Consider the following 16,064-nt stretch of genomic DNA (forward strand, 5'->3'; position numbering starts at 1 on the left):
CTTCTGCCTGCAGGATTTCCCCAGCAGTGGATATTTCGACGTGATGTTCAAGAATGTGGCGGGATGCATCAAGTTCCTGAAGGTGTTCAAGGAGAAGGGAAACCAGGTGCCGATGTCGATCCTCACAGTGGAGCCGCTCTTCACGCTGCCCTCACAACGTGAGCGTGTGATGACAATTCACCTCTATAATACCCATGTTCCTGTGGTGGATGTACTCGCCTTTCTCGCCAGGTACGTCGAGGTGGACGGCAGCAGCACTAATGTCAAGGACCCATTTGGGATTTGGACCAGCAAGCGGCAGGTCAAGGTGACCTTAAAGGTCGATGTCAACAGAGCCATCATCCATCCTCCCTCCAGCTTCGCTATCGGGGGAAGTCGAGGCTTCTTGGTCTATGTGGGGCAGCCCAGAGTTTGTTGCACCTGTGGCAAATCTGGTCACGTGGCAGCCAACTGCAGCACAGTCGTCTGCAAGAACTGGCAGAAGGAAGGCCATCAGACCAAGGACTGTAAGCAGAGTAAGCGCTGCAACCCGTGCGGTGAGGCAGGCCACCTCTACAAAACCTGCCCCAAATGCTGCCTCAGTTATGCTGAGGCGGCAAGGTCCAAGGAAAGGCAAAGGAGAAGGAATGGTGAATGCATCTAGTGCTGGGAAGGAGACAAACAACAGTGAGGAAAGTCTACCTGAGAAGGAGAAGAAAGGGGAGGCAGCTGTAACCAGCGACCCAACACCTACCCCATGTTCGGAAACCCCTCCTCTACAGACAGAATCAATGGAGGAGGAGGCAGCAGATGGACAAACAGACCAGTGGAAAGTGGTACAAAGGAAAACCACAAAGAAAAAACCTCCAAAAAAGGAACAGGCCACCACCCAAACCAGTGGCAATAGGCGGCTACCATCTGAGACAGACTACGGCAGCTCCTCCTCATTGGACGAGGAAGGGCCGGAACGACTTCACCTGCAAAAGTAGTGGCAGAACTCAAAGGAGATGTAAGATAAATACCCCCAGCCCCCGGGCACTGGAAGCTGTGATGGGCCCAGCGCGCCCCAAACCCAAAGCGCTGAACCCAGCGACATGCCCAGCACACCCCAGCTCCGGGATACCGAGAGCGAAGAAGCCCCTGGCGCACTCCAGCTCCGGGAAGCCGGGAGCAGTGATGTCTTTGAGAAGGAACAGAGGGGAAAGATACCAACAGCAGAGGACAGCCCAAGCCTTGCTGCCTACAAGACCACCCCCCCACCTCGATGTCACCCCAACAGAACAAACCCCCCATGAGAAACCAGGAGGGATTTCTGAGCCCAACCAACGTGAAACAGCTTGCGCACACTATGAGTATGCAGGAACATCCCGAAGGACTGGGACTAGCAAGGACAAATGGTATGGCAAGCAACAACCAACTTTAAAATGGGTATAAAAATTGCTTCGATTAACATGCGTCGCATCAAATCCACTACGTGATGTGTTTCAACCTTGGATTACCTCGCCAAGGTCAAAGCCGACCTACTGTTTCTGCAGGAGTGTGGAATACCACACCTCAGCACCTATAGGCAATGGTTGCGATGGTGGTCCCACGGGCCATCGATCTGGTCGGGGGGTAATGATTCCCGTTCCTCTGGCCTGGGTATTCTGCTGCGGGGAGGTAACTTCACCATCTCCGAAGTTAAGGAGGTGGTGGGCGGTCGCCTCCTCGTATCAGATGTAATGTACAACAACGTGTATGCCCTGGTTCAATGCAGCAAGCGGCTGACCATCTTCCAGCAGCTCCCACTGCTGCTGGCGATGTCCAGGCCAGTCATCCTAGGCGATGACTTCAACTGCATCATCGATGCAACTGGACGATCCGGCAGTAACGACAGCAAACTGGACGCTACTTCCAGATTCCTAATAGAAACAGTTAAAGATGCCAAACTGCAGGACGTCTTCAGCAAACCTGCAGATGGAGCGCAGCGTAGATACACATGGTCAAGATTGGATGGGTCTGCCCGATCCAGGATTGACTTCCTGTTTGTGTCCCGTGCTTTCACAGTCAGATCCACTGATGTCAATCCGGTATTCTTCTCCGACCCTTGCCTCTTACTGGCCGACTGTCACTTACAGGATGTCTGTAGGGGTTGCTGCAACAAAGTTCAGCAGGCACTCCACCGGTGGTCGAATCTGGTGCTGAACATCCGGTCCAATCATGCCACCCTCAAGAAGTGGGGAAGGGCACAGGCGTGAAACTGGTTGTGAGGCATTCCAATGCATTCCTCTCTGGGTTGTTGAGGGAATGGAAGGTGAGGAGCACTTCCACTCCCTCCTCACAGTGACGGGATCAAAGTACTTTTGACATGAAGCTATCCATAGCCAGCCTCAACATCAACGGCAGCAGGGGGTCTTTCCGCAGATTTCACAATCTCTCAGTCCTCGAGGAAGGGAGGTGTCCAGTGATCTTTCTGCAGGAAACCCACACTGTTCCAGAAGACAAAGCCACCTGGCTCCTGGAATGGCAGGGTGGGGTCTACATGAGTCACCTCACCCCTATTTCTCGTGGGGTGGCTATCTTGTTGGCCCCAACTTTTCAGACGGAGATCTTGGTGGTCAAGGAGCTTGTGCCGGGCCATATGCTCCACCTTGCCGTTTGCCTGGGTGGCGTGCCATTCCACTTTGTAAATGTGTATGCACCATGCTAGGCGGGAGATTTTAACTGTACCCTCGAGGTGAGGGATCATTCCAGTTCCCAGTGCGGAACTGATCAGCTCCCTTGACTTGGTGGATATCTGGCGGAAACTCCATTCCGACTCCAGTGCACACAACTGGAGGTCTGGACAAGGAGTGTCCCGAATCGACCCCCTTTACATTTCGCAGGCGTACATCTCCTGCGTCTCGGCGGCCTCCATGTGGCTGGTGCCGTGTTTGGACCACCACCTGGTGTGGGCGTACTTTAACAACCAGCTGCTGGAGGACAAGTTGATATCTGTGATATTATTGAGGTGAAATTAATGAAAATTTTACACAGAAACCCAAGTTCAAGGGCCCTCTGCTGTGCTCCAGTACCTGATGTGATTAATGACAGCAGTATCCAATCCTGACGTTCACAGGTGAACTCACTGTTGTCTCAGCAATTTGGGTTAATTTAATCCTACAGACAGAATATTTAAACAGCGTCTGTCCAGTGGGAGAATGCGCTTGTCATGCATCAGCTGCTTTGAAATTTTGAAGATTTTTCCACAGTCAGTGTTTAAAGCCACTCTTCTAATGTGGAAAACACTCCCAAGAAAGGCACAACACAGGTTAGATACAGAGTAAAGCTCCTTCTACACCAGGGTTGTCCAACATACGGTCTGCGGGCCAGGATTCAGCCCACGGATGTACTTCATATATGAGAAATTTCTCATTGTCTTCTTCTTTCAGAGTAATTTTATTTTTCTTTAAAAAAGGTCACGCTGTTAGTTTCACAGCTGACAGGTGCTTGGGGCAGGAACAGCAGTTTCTGGTGGCCTTTTTAAAAAAGTCATAATCTGCCGAAAACCCTGAATCTATCCAAAGTTGGGAAACTGCTGTTCATGAGGTCAGCACCTGTCAGCTGTGCAACTGACTTACGTTTTTTAAAAATTTACTAATTTACTAAAGCTGCTGTCGGGAGTGTTCCCGCTCCCTGCAACTGTCAGAGAAAGAAAGAGGGCGCAGAGAGATGGGGGAGGGCACAGAGAAAGAGAAGGGCGGGGGGGGGGGGGGAGGGTGGGGGAGCCAGAGAGAGAGGGGGGTAGAGAGAGAAGAGACAGAGAAAGAGGGGGCACAAAGAGAGAGAAGGGGAAATTAGAGACAGAGGAAGGAAGAGAGAGAGGGAGCAAAGAGAGAGGGGGAAGAGTGAGAGAGGGGCAGAGAGAGAGGGGTCGGAGAAACAGAGAGAGGGATAGAGAGGGTGGACAGAGAGAGAGAGAGGGGAGACAGAGAGAGAGGGGGACAGACAGAGAGCGAGAGTGAGAGGGGGACATACAGAGATGCAAGGGGGAAAGAGCGGGGGAACAGAGAGAGAAAGGGGACAGAGAGAAGAGTGCGGGGGGCAGAGAGAGGGGAGACACAGAGAGTGAGGATGAAACAGAGAGGAGTATAAAAACACAGGGAGACTAACACAGAGAGGGGGGAACACAGGGGGATAGAGGGACAGAGAGAGAGAGAAAGAGAGAGAGAGAGAGAGAGAGAAAGGGAGCGATCAAGATCACTCCTGACAGGTGGACATCTATCTGGAATACTCCACATCGCCAAAACAAGTGTGCAGGCAAACATTGACTACTTGTGCAAGCAACAAAATACTAGGTATCTCACTACATCAGTGTCCAATATAGTGACAAGAAAGAAGTCAATAAATTAATCTTCTCATTCAAAGGTTCTTTACAAAAATGCACATTTATTGTTGTTTGGATTCATAGTAAGATACATTTTTAATGCCTTTATCTTTCCAAAACTGTCTCACCGGCCCCCTATGTAATTAATATTCACTTTTTTTTTAACCTCCAAGAACACCGATTGCAGTCTGTTTATTTGACAAATAAAACATCAAGGGGTTAAAACCCCAATAACAAAAAGGCTGCAGTTAGGTGGGAGTTGAGCAGTGGGAACCACCCATACCCCTCACCATGTGGCCGTAACACTGTCTAGACCTGCCTAGTGGTGCTCATTTCTGGGTATCCCCATCCTTGCCTGGTCTGCCCTACATGTGAGTGCAGACCCACAGCAATGTGGTTGACTCTTAATGCCCTCTGAAATGGCCTAGCAAGCCAGTCAGTTGTCGAGGGCAGTTAGGGATGGACAACAAATGCTGGCCTTGTCAGCGATGTCCACATCCCATGAAAGAATATTTTAAAAATCTGGTCAACATCAAATCCCCTCCTTTCTTATTCAATGGAGGAAGAAGAAATGTGAACCGTACTTAGGCACCAGAATGTTTCAGAACTGCAGCAAAGAAAGGCCCAAATACAATTAACATCCACATTGCAAATCTTTTCACTGTAAAATTCGTTCATTTTATTTCGAAGCTGACTGTTGTGCATCTGAAAATGAGCACCATGGGATTTATGTTATCTCGGGATTTGTTTTTCATTGTTTGTCCATCAGGTTTGCAATTCAATTTGTGTTGGATATTGAAGAGAATCCCATTTCAGGATGAGGGCACAATGCAGGTAAATATTAAATCCCGGAACAAATCCTGAGTAAAATGGATGGTAATGTTTGGAAGGAGGTGCGGCTAAGAAAGTGGAAGATGTGAACGATGTTATTGATGATTGAGTGGAATGCATGGCAGCGTCGGGCTTTTGTCCTTTTTCCTTCTACACATTGGCATCCAGAGGAAGCTGAGACACCAGGTGGAAACCAACAGTCATCTTGCTGTGATATAAGATATGGAGCAAGCTATTTGGCATGTCTGGCTAGCTCAGTCGGCAAAGCATGCGATTCTTAATCTCAGAGGTATGGGTTTGAGCCCCATGTTGGATGAATTTAAGGTTTCCTATTTTATGGGTGAACACAGCTATTCACATCAAATTGAAGTCTTTTTTCCTGTGTGATTTGTGTTGGTTTGATCAATGAAATGTTTGTAAAAGACAATGGAAGAGAAGGATTGAGATTTTCAGTGCGGGACAGAAGTGAGATGATTGAACTGAGAAGCAACAGATTCCCAACAAGAGCCGATACAGATGACTGATCCAGAACATGCCTCCCATCTTTTCTTTTTTTAAATTGCTCCATTAATAATGCTTTTTCTTGAATCATTCTTTGTATATTGAAACAGTCTACTATCTGGCAAGGCCAGAAGGATACATTACATAGGCAAGAGGTGTCAATTACACCCATCCTGAACCCATCAAGAGATGTTTTTGAGTTGAATGGGCTCTTCTGAAACAAAGAAGGTGTGACGTAACCACATCCTGGGCCATTGCCGGTCACCACAGGGAGGAAGATCTGTGTCTCCCAACAGAAGCAAAATGCGAGAGACTTCTAGATTAAACGATAGCTCTCTGGAGAGAGAGAGACCCAGGAAAAAGCATCACCAAAGCTTGTCCAGCTGAGAGCTGGGAGAAAGTCCAGCAAGCCAAAAAGGAAGGCACCCTGCTGTGAATTCGACATTTCAACATGTGCAGCAGAGAATTGGAAGTGATCCCCTGTCTTCAAACTGAACTTTCAATCAACAGAGAAATTTACAAACACCTCAGGCCTGTAAGTAAAGGGTAATTGACCTCTGGGAAAGTTCAACAGGTTTACCATGAACCCCAAAACCCGACTTCACTTCAAACCACTTCCCTCTTTTTCTCTCTATCCGCGTGTGTGGTTGTGACAATTTTGGGACAAGGCATATTGCTCAATAAATAATTGATCTTCAGTTTTTACACCCAGAAGAAAACCTGTCGCTGTCTGTTTATTTGACAAATAAAACACAAAGGGGTTAAAACCTTAACAAAAACACTTGCTCCGGTCAGATGGAAGCTAAACAGTGGGAACCACCTACACCCCTCACCATGTGGCCGTAACACTGTGCAGACCTGCCCAGTGGTGCTAGTTCCTGGGTATTCCTATGCCATAATTCCAGGTCCAGTGTACCCCTGTCCAGCAGAACAAGTACCTCTGTATACCTGCCCTGCAGTGTTAGTTCCTGCGTATACCTGTCCTGCGGTGCTAGGTCCTGTGTATACCTGCCCTGCAGTGTGAGTTCCTGTGTACACCTGTCCTGCAGTGTTACTGCCTGTGTACACCTGTCCTACAGTGTTAGTTCCTGTGTATACCTGTCCTGCAGTGTTACTTCCTGTGTACACCTGTCCTGCAGTGTTAGTTCCTGTGTATACCTGTCCTGTGGTGCTAGGTCCTGTGTATACCTGCCCTGCAGTGCGAGTTCCTGTGTACACCTGTCCGGCAGTGCTATTTCCTGTGTATACCTGTCCTGCAGTGCTAGTTCCTGTGTATACCTGTCCTGCAGTGCTATTTCCTGTGTATACCTGTCCTGCAGTGCTAGTTCCTGTGTATACCTGTCCTGCAGGGCTATTTCCTGTGTATACCTGTCCTGCAGTGCTATTTCCTGTGTATACCTGTCCTGCAGTGCTAGTTCCTGTGTATACCTGTCCTGCAGTGCTATTTCCTGTGTATCCCTGTCTTGCAGTGCTAGTTCCTGTGTATACCTGTCTTGCAGTGCTAGTTCCTGTGTATCCCTGTCCTGCAGTGCTATTTCCTGTGTATACCTGTCCTGCAGTGCTAGTTCCTGTGTATACCTGTCCTGCAGTGCTAGTTCCTGTGTATACCTGTCCTGCAGTGCTAGTTCCTGTGTATACCTGTCTTGCAGTGCTAGTTCCTGTGTATCCCTGTCCTGCAGTGCTATTTCCTGTGTATACCTGTCCTGCAGTGCTAGTTCCTGTGTATACCTGTCCTGCAGTGCTATTTCCTGTGTATACCTGTCCTGCAGTGCTAGTTCCTGTGTATACCTGTCCTGCAGTGCTATTTCCTGTGTATACCTGTCCTGCAGTGCTAGTTCCTGTGTATACCTGTCCTGCAGTGCTATTTCCTGTGTATACCTGTCCTGCAGTGCTAGTTCCTGTGTATACCTGTCCTGCAGTGCTATTTCCTGTGTATACCTGTCCTGCAGTGCTAGTTCCTGTGTATACCTGTCCTGCAGTGCTAGTTCCTGTGTATACCTGTCCTGCAGTGCTATTTCCTGTGTATACCTGTCCTGCAGTGCTAGTTCCTGTGTATACCTGTCCTGCAGTGCTATTTCCTGTGTATCCCTGTCCTGCAGTGCTAGTTCCTGTGTATCCCTGTCTTGCAGTGCTAGTTCCTGTGTATACCTGTCCTGTAGTGCTATTTCCTGTGTATCCCTGTCCTGCAGTGCTAGTTCCTGTGTATCCCTGTCTTGCAGTGCTAGTTCCTGTGTATACCTGTCCTGCAGTGCTAGTTCCTGTGTATCCCTGTCTTGCAGTGCTAATTCCTGTGTATACCTGTCCTGCAGTGCTAGTTCTGTGTATCCCTGCCCTGCAGTGCTAGTTCCTGTGTATACCTGTCCTGCAGTGCTATTTCTGTGTATCCCTGCCCTGCAGTGCTAGTTCTGTGTATACCTGTCCTGCAGTGCTAGTTCCTGTGTATACCTGTCCTGCAGTGCTAGTTCCGAAGAAGGGTCACTGACCCGAAACGTTAACTCTGCTTCTCTTTCCACAGATGCTGCCAGACCTGCTGAGTGAATCCAGCATTTCTTGTTTTTGTTTCAGATTTCCAGCATCCGCAGTATTTTGCTTTTATTCCTGTGTATACCTGTCCTGCAGTGCTATTTCCTGTGTATCCCTGTCCTGCAGTGCTAGTTCCTGTGTATCCCTGCCCTGCAGTGCTATTTCCTGTGTATCCCTGTCCTGCAGTGCTATTTCCTGTGTATCCCTGTCCTGCAGTGCTAGTTCCTGTGTATCCCTGCCCTGCAGTGCTATTTCCTGTGTATCCCTGTCCTGCAGTGCTAGTTCCTGTGTATACCTGTCCTGCAGTGCTAGTTCCTGTGTATCCCTGTCCTGCAGTGCTAGTTCCTGTGTATCCCTGTCCTGCAGTGCTAGTTCCTGTGTATCCCTGTCTTGCAGTGCTATTTCCTGTGTATCCCTGTCCTGCAGTGCTAGTTCCTGTGTATCCCTGTCCTGCAGTGCTATTTCCTGTGTATCCCTGTCCTGCAGTGCTAGTTCCTGTGTATCCCTGTCCTGCAGTGCTAGTTCCTGTGTATCCCTGCCCTGCAGTGCTATTTCCTGTGTATCCCTGTCCTGCAGTGCTATTTCCTGTGTATCCCTGTCCTGCAGTGCTATTTCCTGTGTATCCCTGTCCTGCAGTGCTAGTTCCTGTGTATCCCTGTCCTGCAGTGCTAGTTCCTGTGTATCCCTGTCCTGCAGTGCTAGTTCCTGTGTATACCTGTCCTGCAGTGCTAGTTCCTGTGTATCCCTGTCCTGCAGTGCTAGTTCCTGTGTATCCCTGTCCTGCAGTGCTAGTTCCTGTGTATCCCTGTCTTGCAGTGCTATTTCCTGTGTATCCCTGTCCTGCAGTGCTAGTTCCTGTGTATCCCTGTCCTGCAGTGCTAGTTCCTGTGTATCCCAGTCCTGCAGTGCTAGTTCCTGTGTATCCCTGTCCTGCAGTGCTATTTCCTGTGTATCCCTGTCCTGCAGTGCTAGTTCCTGTGTATCCCTGTCCTGCAGTGCTAGTTCCTGTGTATCCCTGTCCTGCAGTGCTAGTTCCTGTGTATCCCTGTCCTGCAGTGCTAGTTCCTGTGTATACCTGTCCTGCAGTGCTATTTCTGTGTATCCCTGCCCTGCAGTGCTAGTTCCTGTGTATACCTGTCCTGCAGTGCTATTTCTGTGTATCCCTGCCCTGCATTGCTAGTTCTGTGTATACCTGTCCTGCAGTGCTAGTTCCTGTGTATCCCTGTCCTGCAGTGCTAGTTCCTGTGTATCCCTGTCTTGCAGTGCTATTTCCTGTGTATCCCTGTCCTGCAGTGCTAGTTCCTGTGTATACCTGTCCTGCAGTGCTATTTCTGTGTATCCCTGCCCTGCAGTGCTAGTTCCTGTGTATACCTGTCCTGCAGTGCTATTTCTGTGTATCCCTGCCCTGCAGTGCTAGTTCTGTGTATACCTGTCCTGCAGTGCTAGTTCCTGTGTATACCTGTCCTGCAGTGCTAGTTCCTGTGTATACCTGTCTTGCAGTGCTATTTCCTGTGTATCCCTGTCCTGCAGTGCTATTTCCTGTGTATCCCTGTCCTGCAGTGCTAGTTCCTGTGTATCCCTGTCTTGCAGTGCTAGTTCCTGTGTATACCTGTCCTGCAGTGCTATTTCTGTGTATCCCTGCCCTGCAGTGCTAGTTCCTGTGTATCCCTGTCCTGCAGTGCTAGTTCCTGTGTATACCTGTCCTGCAGTGCTATTTCTGTGTATCCCTGCCCTGCAGTGCTAGTTCTGTGTATACCTGTCCTGCAGTGCTAGTTCTGTGTATACCTGTCCTGCAGTGCTAGTTCCTGTGTATACCTGTCCTGCAGTGCTATTTCCTGTGTATCCCTGTCTTGCAGTGCTATTTCCTGTGTATACCTGTCCTGCAGTGCTATTTCCTGTGTATCCCTGTCTTGCAGTGCTATTTCCTGTGTATACCTGTCCTGCAGTGCTATTTCCTGTGTATCCCTGTCTTGCAGTGCTATTTCCTGTGTATCCCTGTCCTGCAGTGCTATTTCTGTGTATCCCTGCCCTGCAGTGCTAGTTCTGTGTATACCTGTCCTGCAGTGCTAGTTCCTGTGTATACCTGTCCTGCAGTGCTATTTCCTGTGTATACCTGTCCTGCAGTGCTAGTTCCTGTGTATACCTGTCCTGCAGTGCTATTTCCTGTGTATCCCTGTCCTGCAGTGCTAGTTCCTGTGTATCCCTGTCTTGCAGTGCTAGTTCCTGTGTATACCTGTCCTGTAGTGCTATTTCCTGTGTATCCCTGTCCTGCAGTGCTAGTTCCTGTGTATCCCTGTCTTGCAGTGCTAGTTCCTGTGTATACCTGTCCTGCAGTGCTAGTTCCTGTGTATCCCTGTCTTGCAGTGCTAGTTCCTGTGTATACCTGTCCTGCAGTGCTAGTTCTGTGTATCCCTGCCCTGCAGTGCTAGTTCCTGTGTATACCTGTCCTGCAGTGCTATTTCTGTGTATCCCTGCCCTGCAGTGCTAGTTCTGTGTATACCTGTCCTGCAGTGCTAGTTCCTGTGTATACCTGTCCTGCAGTGCTAGTTCCGAAGAAGGGTCACTGACCCGAAACGTTAACTCTGCTTCTCTTTCCACAGATGCTGCCAGACCTGCTGAGTGAATCCAGCATTTCTTGTTTTTGTTTCAGATTTCCAGCATCCGCAGTATTTTGCTTTTATTCCTGTGTATACCTGTCCTGCAGTGCTATTTCCTGTGTATCCCTGTCCTGCAGTGCTAGTTCCTGTGTATCCCTGCCCTGCAGTGCTATTTCCTGTGTATCCCTGTCCTGCAGTGCTATTTCCTGTGTATCCCTGTCCTGCAGTGCTAGTTCCTGTGTATCCCTGTCCTGCAGTGCTAGTTCCTGTGTATCCCTGTCCTGCAGTGCTAGTTCCCGTGTATACCTGTCCTGCAGTGCTAGTTCCTGTGTATCCCTGTCCTGCAGTGCTAGTTCCTGTGTATCCCTGTCCTGCAGTGCTAGTTCCTGTGTATCCCTGTCTTGCAGTGCTATTTCCTGTGTATCCCTGTCCTGCAGTGCTAGTTCCTGTGTATCCCTGTCCTGCAGTGCTATTTCCTGTGTATCCCTGTCCTGCAGTGCTAGTTCCTGTGTATCCCTGTCCTGCAGTGCTAGTTCCTGTGTATCCCTGCCCTGCAGTGCTATTTCCTGTGTATCCCTGTCCTGCAGTGCTATTTCCTGTGTATCCCTGTCCTGCAGTGCTATTTCCTGTGTATCCCTGTCCTGCAGTGCTAGTTCCTGTGTATCCCTGTCCTGCAGTGCTAGTTCCTGTGTATCCCTGTCCTGCAGTGCTAGCTCCTGTGTATACCTGTCCTGCAGTGCTAGTTCCTGTGTATCCCTGTCCTGCAGTGCTAGTTCCTGTGTATCCCTGTCCTGCAGTGCTAGTTCCTGTGTATCCCTGTCTTGCAGTGCTATTTCCTGTGTATCCCTGTCCTGCAGTGCTAGTTCCTGTGTATCCCTGTCCTGCAGTGCTAGTTCCTGTGTATCCCTGTCCTGCAGTGCTAGTTCCTGTGTATCCCTGTCCTGCAGTGCTATTTCCTGTGTATCCCTGTCCTGCAGTGCTAGTTCCTGTGTATCCCTGTCCTGCAGTGCTAGTTCCTGTGTATCCCTGTCCTGCAGTGCTAGTTCCTGTGTATCCCTGTCCTGCAGTGCTAGTTCCTGTGTATACCTGTCCTGCAGTGCTATTTCTGTGTATCCCTGCCCTGCAGTGCTAGTTCCTGTGTATACCTGTCCTGCAGTGCTATTTCTGTGTATCCCTGCCCTGCAGTGCTAGTTCTGTGTATACCTGTCCTGCAGTGCTAGTTCCTGTGTATCCCTGTCCTGCAGTGCTAGTTCCTGTGTATCCCTGTCTTGCAGTGCTATTTCCTGTGTATCCCTGTCCTGCAGTGCTAGTTCCTGTGTATACCTGTCCTGCAGTGCTATTTCTGTGTATCCCTGCCCTGCAGTGCTAGTTCCTGTGTATACCTGTCCTGCAGTGCTATTTCTGTGTATCCCTGCCCTGCAGTGCTAGTTCTGTGTATACCTGTCCTGCAGTGCTAGTTCCTGTGTATACCTGTCCTGCAGTGCTAGTTCCTGTGTATACCTGTCTTGCAGTGCTATTTCCTGTGTATCCCTGTCCTGCAGTGCTATTTCCTGTGTATCCCTGTCCTGCAGTGCTAGTTCCTGTGTATCCCTGTCTTGCAGTGCTAGTTCCTGTGTATACCTGTCCTGCAGTGCTATTTCTGTGTATCCCTGCCCTGCAGTGCTAGTTCCTGTGTATCCCTGTCCTGCAGTGCTAGTTCCTGTGTATACCTGTCCTGCAGTGCTATTTCTGTGTATCCCTGCCCTGCAGTGCTAGTTCTGTGTATACCTGTCCTGCAGTGCTAGTTCTGTGTATACCTGTCCTGCAGTGCTAGTTCTGTGTATACCTGTCCTGCAGTGCTAGTTCCTGTGTATACCTGTCCTGCAGTGCTATTTCCTGTGTATCCCTGTCTTGCAGTGCTATTTCCTGTGTATACCTGTCCTGCAGTGCTATTTCCTGTGTATCCCTGTCTTGCAGTGCTATTTCCTGTGTATACCTGTCCTGCAGTGCTATTTCCTGTGTATCCCTGTCTTGCAGTGCTATTTCCTGTGTATCCCTGTCCTGCAGTGCTATTTCTGTGTATCCCTGCCCTGCAGTGCTAGTTCTGTGTATACCTGTCCTGCAGTGCTAGTCCCTGTGTATCCCTGTCTTGCAGTGCTAGTTCCTGTGTATACCTGTCCTGCAGTGCTAGTTCCTGTGTATACCTGTCCTGCAGTGCTAGTTCTGTGTATACCTGTCCTGCAGTGCTAGTTCCTGTGTATCCCTGTCCTGCAGTGCTAGTTCCTGTGTATCCCTGCCCTGCAGTGCTAGTTCTGTGTATACCTGTCCTGCAGTGCTAGTTCCTGTGTATACCTGTCCTGCAGTGCTAGTTCTGTGTATACCTGTCCTGCAGTGCTAGTTCTGTGTATACCTGTCCTGCAGTGCTAGTTCTGAGTATCCCTGTCCTGCAGTGCTAGTTCTGTGTATACCTGTCCTGCAGTGCTAGTTCCTGTGTATACCTGTCCTGCAGTGCTAGTTCCTGTGTATACCTGTCCTGCAGTGCTAGTTCCTGTGTATCCCTGCCCTGCAGTGCTAGTTCTGTGTATACCTGTCCTGCAGTGCTAGTTCCTGTGTATACCTGTCCTGCAGTGCTAGTTCCTGTGTATACCTGTCCTGCAGTGCTAGTTCCTGTGTATACCTGTCCTGCAGTGCTAGTTCTGTGTATACCTGTCCTGCAGTGCTAGTTCTGTGTATACCTGTCCTGCAGTGCTAGTTCCTGTGTATCCCTGTCCTGCAGTGCTAGTTCCTGTGTATACCTGTCCTGCAGTGCTAGTTCCTGTGTATCCCTGTCCTGCAGTGCTAGTTCTGTGTATCCCTGCCCTGCAGTGCTAGTTCTGTGTATACCTGTCCTGCAGTGCTAGTTCTGTGTATCCCTGCCCTGCAGTGCTAGTTCTGTGTATACCTGTCCTGCAGTGCTAGTTCCTGATACACACAAATACATTCAAACATTATCCAGAATATTAAATTCCAGCCCAGTTATAAAGGTTATTAACATCAGCAACAAATCCCGACTGTCAGAATGAATAGGGTTCAGTTCCGGATGTGATTAAAAGCAACAACAAAAGCAGAATCCAAGCCATGCAGTCACTTGTGAACTCTTAAACACTACCAGGTACTCTGCGTGCTTAACTAACCAGTGAAACCCAAATATCTGTTTAGTACACTGGTCAATCAACCTTACCACAGGGGTAAGTATGTGTGAGAAGTATCCAACTGGAATACCTTTCCCATCTACCACTTACATTGCTACAGCAGATATACATCATACTGACATTGCCTGCAGGGTTGTGGGACTAGTTATCTAGAACATCCAAAGAGCCAGCACAGGCATGATGGCCCAAATGTCTTCTATTTATACTTTATCATTCTATAAAACAGTGAATATTCATGAGACAGAGAGGAACCAATGAGTATAGAACTGAACCCAGCGAGAGTCAGCACCATTAGGGGAGTGGATGTACAGTCTAGAAAGAGTTTTATTCCGTACCCCTATTTCCCCCCCCCCCCCCCCCCCCACCCCCACCACCCCCCTCTCACCCTCCTCCTCAACCTACTAGGGAGTGTTTAGTGTTAGAGGGAGCTGAAAGACATTGGGAAATACTTCTTGAGAAATGGAACTCTCCCACAAAAAGCAGTCCATGCTCGCTGAATGAATAGTTTGGAGTCAATTTTGGTTTCCTCCCATTGTTCTGCAGGTTGTTCCCTTGGATTGGATCATTATTTGTTCCCTTTGGTTTGATTTTAGCTTCACTGCTTGACTCACCAATCAAAGCACTTTGTCTGATCTGCCGTTAGGAATTAGCAGCCTCCTCCCTCATCTCCAACACTGCAGCATCTCCTCCTCCTCTTTACCACCCCATCACCCACACCCTGGTCTTCGTTGTGTTCCACACTCTGGGGCTTGGCCCTTCCCCTGGGATTCTCTGGAAGAACAGGGTGGAATGTGTTTTGAGACAGGACGTCCCAGCTCTCCACCCTAGGATTCTCAGTATGAACAGGGTGGGATGTGTTTCGAGACAGGACGTCCCAGCTCTCCACCCTGGGATTCTCAGTATGAACAGGGTGGGACGTGTTTCGAGACAGGACGTCCCAGCTCTCCACCCTGGGATTCTCAGTATGAACAGGGTGGGGTGTGTTTTGAGACAGGACGTCCAAGCTCTCCACCATTAAAGGGACAAGGAGAGAACCAGCTGGGCTGATTGGAGCTGCTTTATGACATCACTGCAGTGCCCAGTAACCAACCTGCTCATTATGGGCTGGGAGTTTTGATGGGACAGTGTGGAGGGAGCTTTACTCTGTATCTAACACACGTTCTACCTGAAATAAAACCCAAAATGTGCTGGAAATACTCTGCAGGTCTGGCAGCATCTGTGCAGAGAGAAGCAAAGTGAGTCTGTGCCATTTCATCAGCATGTTCTACCTGCCCATTGGTGTTTTGCACATCAGAAAAGTTCCTTTGAACACTGACTATGGGAAAATCTTTAAAAGTTCAAAGCAGCTGAAGCATAATCAGTATATTCTCCCAGTGGAGAGAGGCTGTTTCCATATTCTGTGTGTGGAATGAAATTAACCCCAATTGCTGAGACACCAGTGAGTTCACCTGTGTCTGCAGGGGTTGGATTCTGCTGTTGTTAAACATCCTGGACTGCAGCATAGCAGAGGGCCTTGAACTGTGGTTCATGAATTTCATCTCAAAAGGATCACAGAAAATGAATAACTAATCACTGACTGGGTCTTCCAATGACAAAGCTGTTACCAGCATTCCCCATGAAAGTGAATGTGCCCTAAGGCGGTTATGTTAAACTTGTATAAAACACTAGTTCGGCCTCAACTGGTGTATTGCGTCCAGCACTGGACACCAAACTTCAGAAATATGTGAAGACATTAGAGAGAGTGTAGAAAAGATTTACAAGAATGGTTCCAGGAATGAGGAACATCAGTTAGGTAGATAGATTGGAGAAGTTGGGACTATTTTCCAGGAAGAGAAAGTTGAGAGGAGATTTGATAGAGGTATTCAAAATCATGAGGAATCTGGACAGAATAGATCAGGAAAAATTGTTCCCATTGGTGGAAGAATCGAGAACAAGAGGGCACAGATTTACGGTCATTGGCAAAAGAAGCAATGGAGATATGAGGAAAAACTTTTTCACGCAGCAAGTGGTTAGGATCTGGAATGCACTGGCTGAGAATGTGAAGGAGTTGGTTTAATTGAGAGATTCGGGAGGCAATTGGATTGTTTCTGAAAAGGAAGAAAGTGCAGGAATAATGGG

Source organism: Heterodontus francisci, chromosome 34, assembly GCF_036365525.1.
Source record: "Heterodontus francisci isolate sHetFra1 chromosome 34, sHetFra1.hap1, whole genome shotgun sequence".
Classification (NCBI taxonomy): Eukaryota; Metazoa; Chordata; class Chondrichthyes; order Heterodontiformes; family Heterodontidae; genus Heterodontus; species Heterodontus francisci.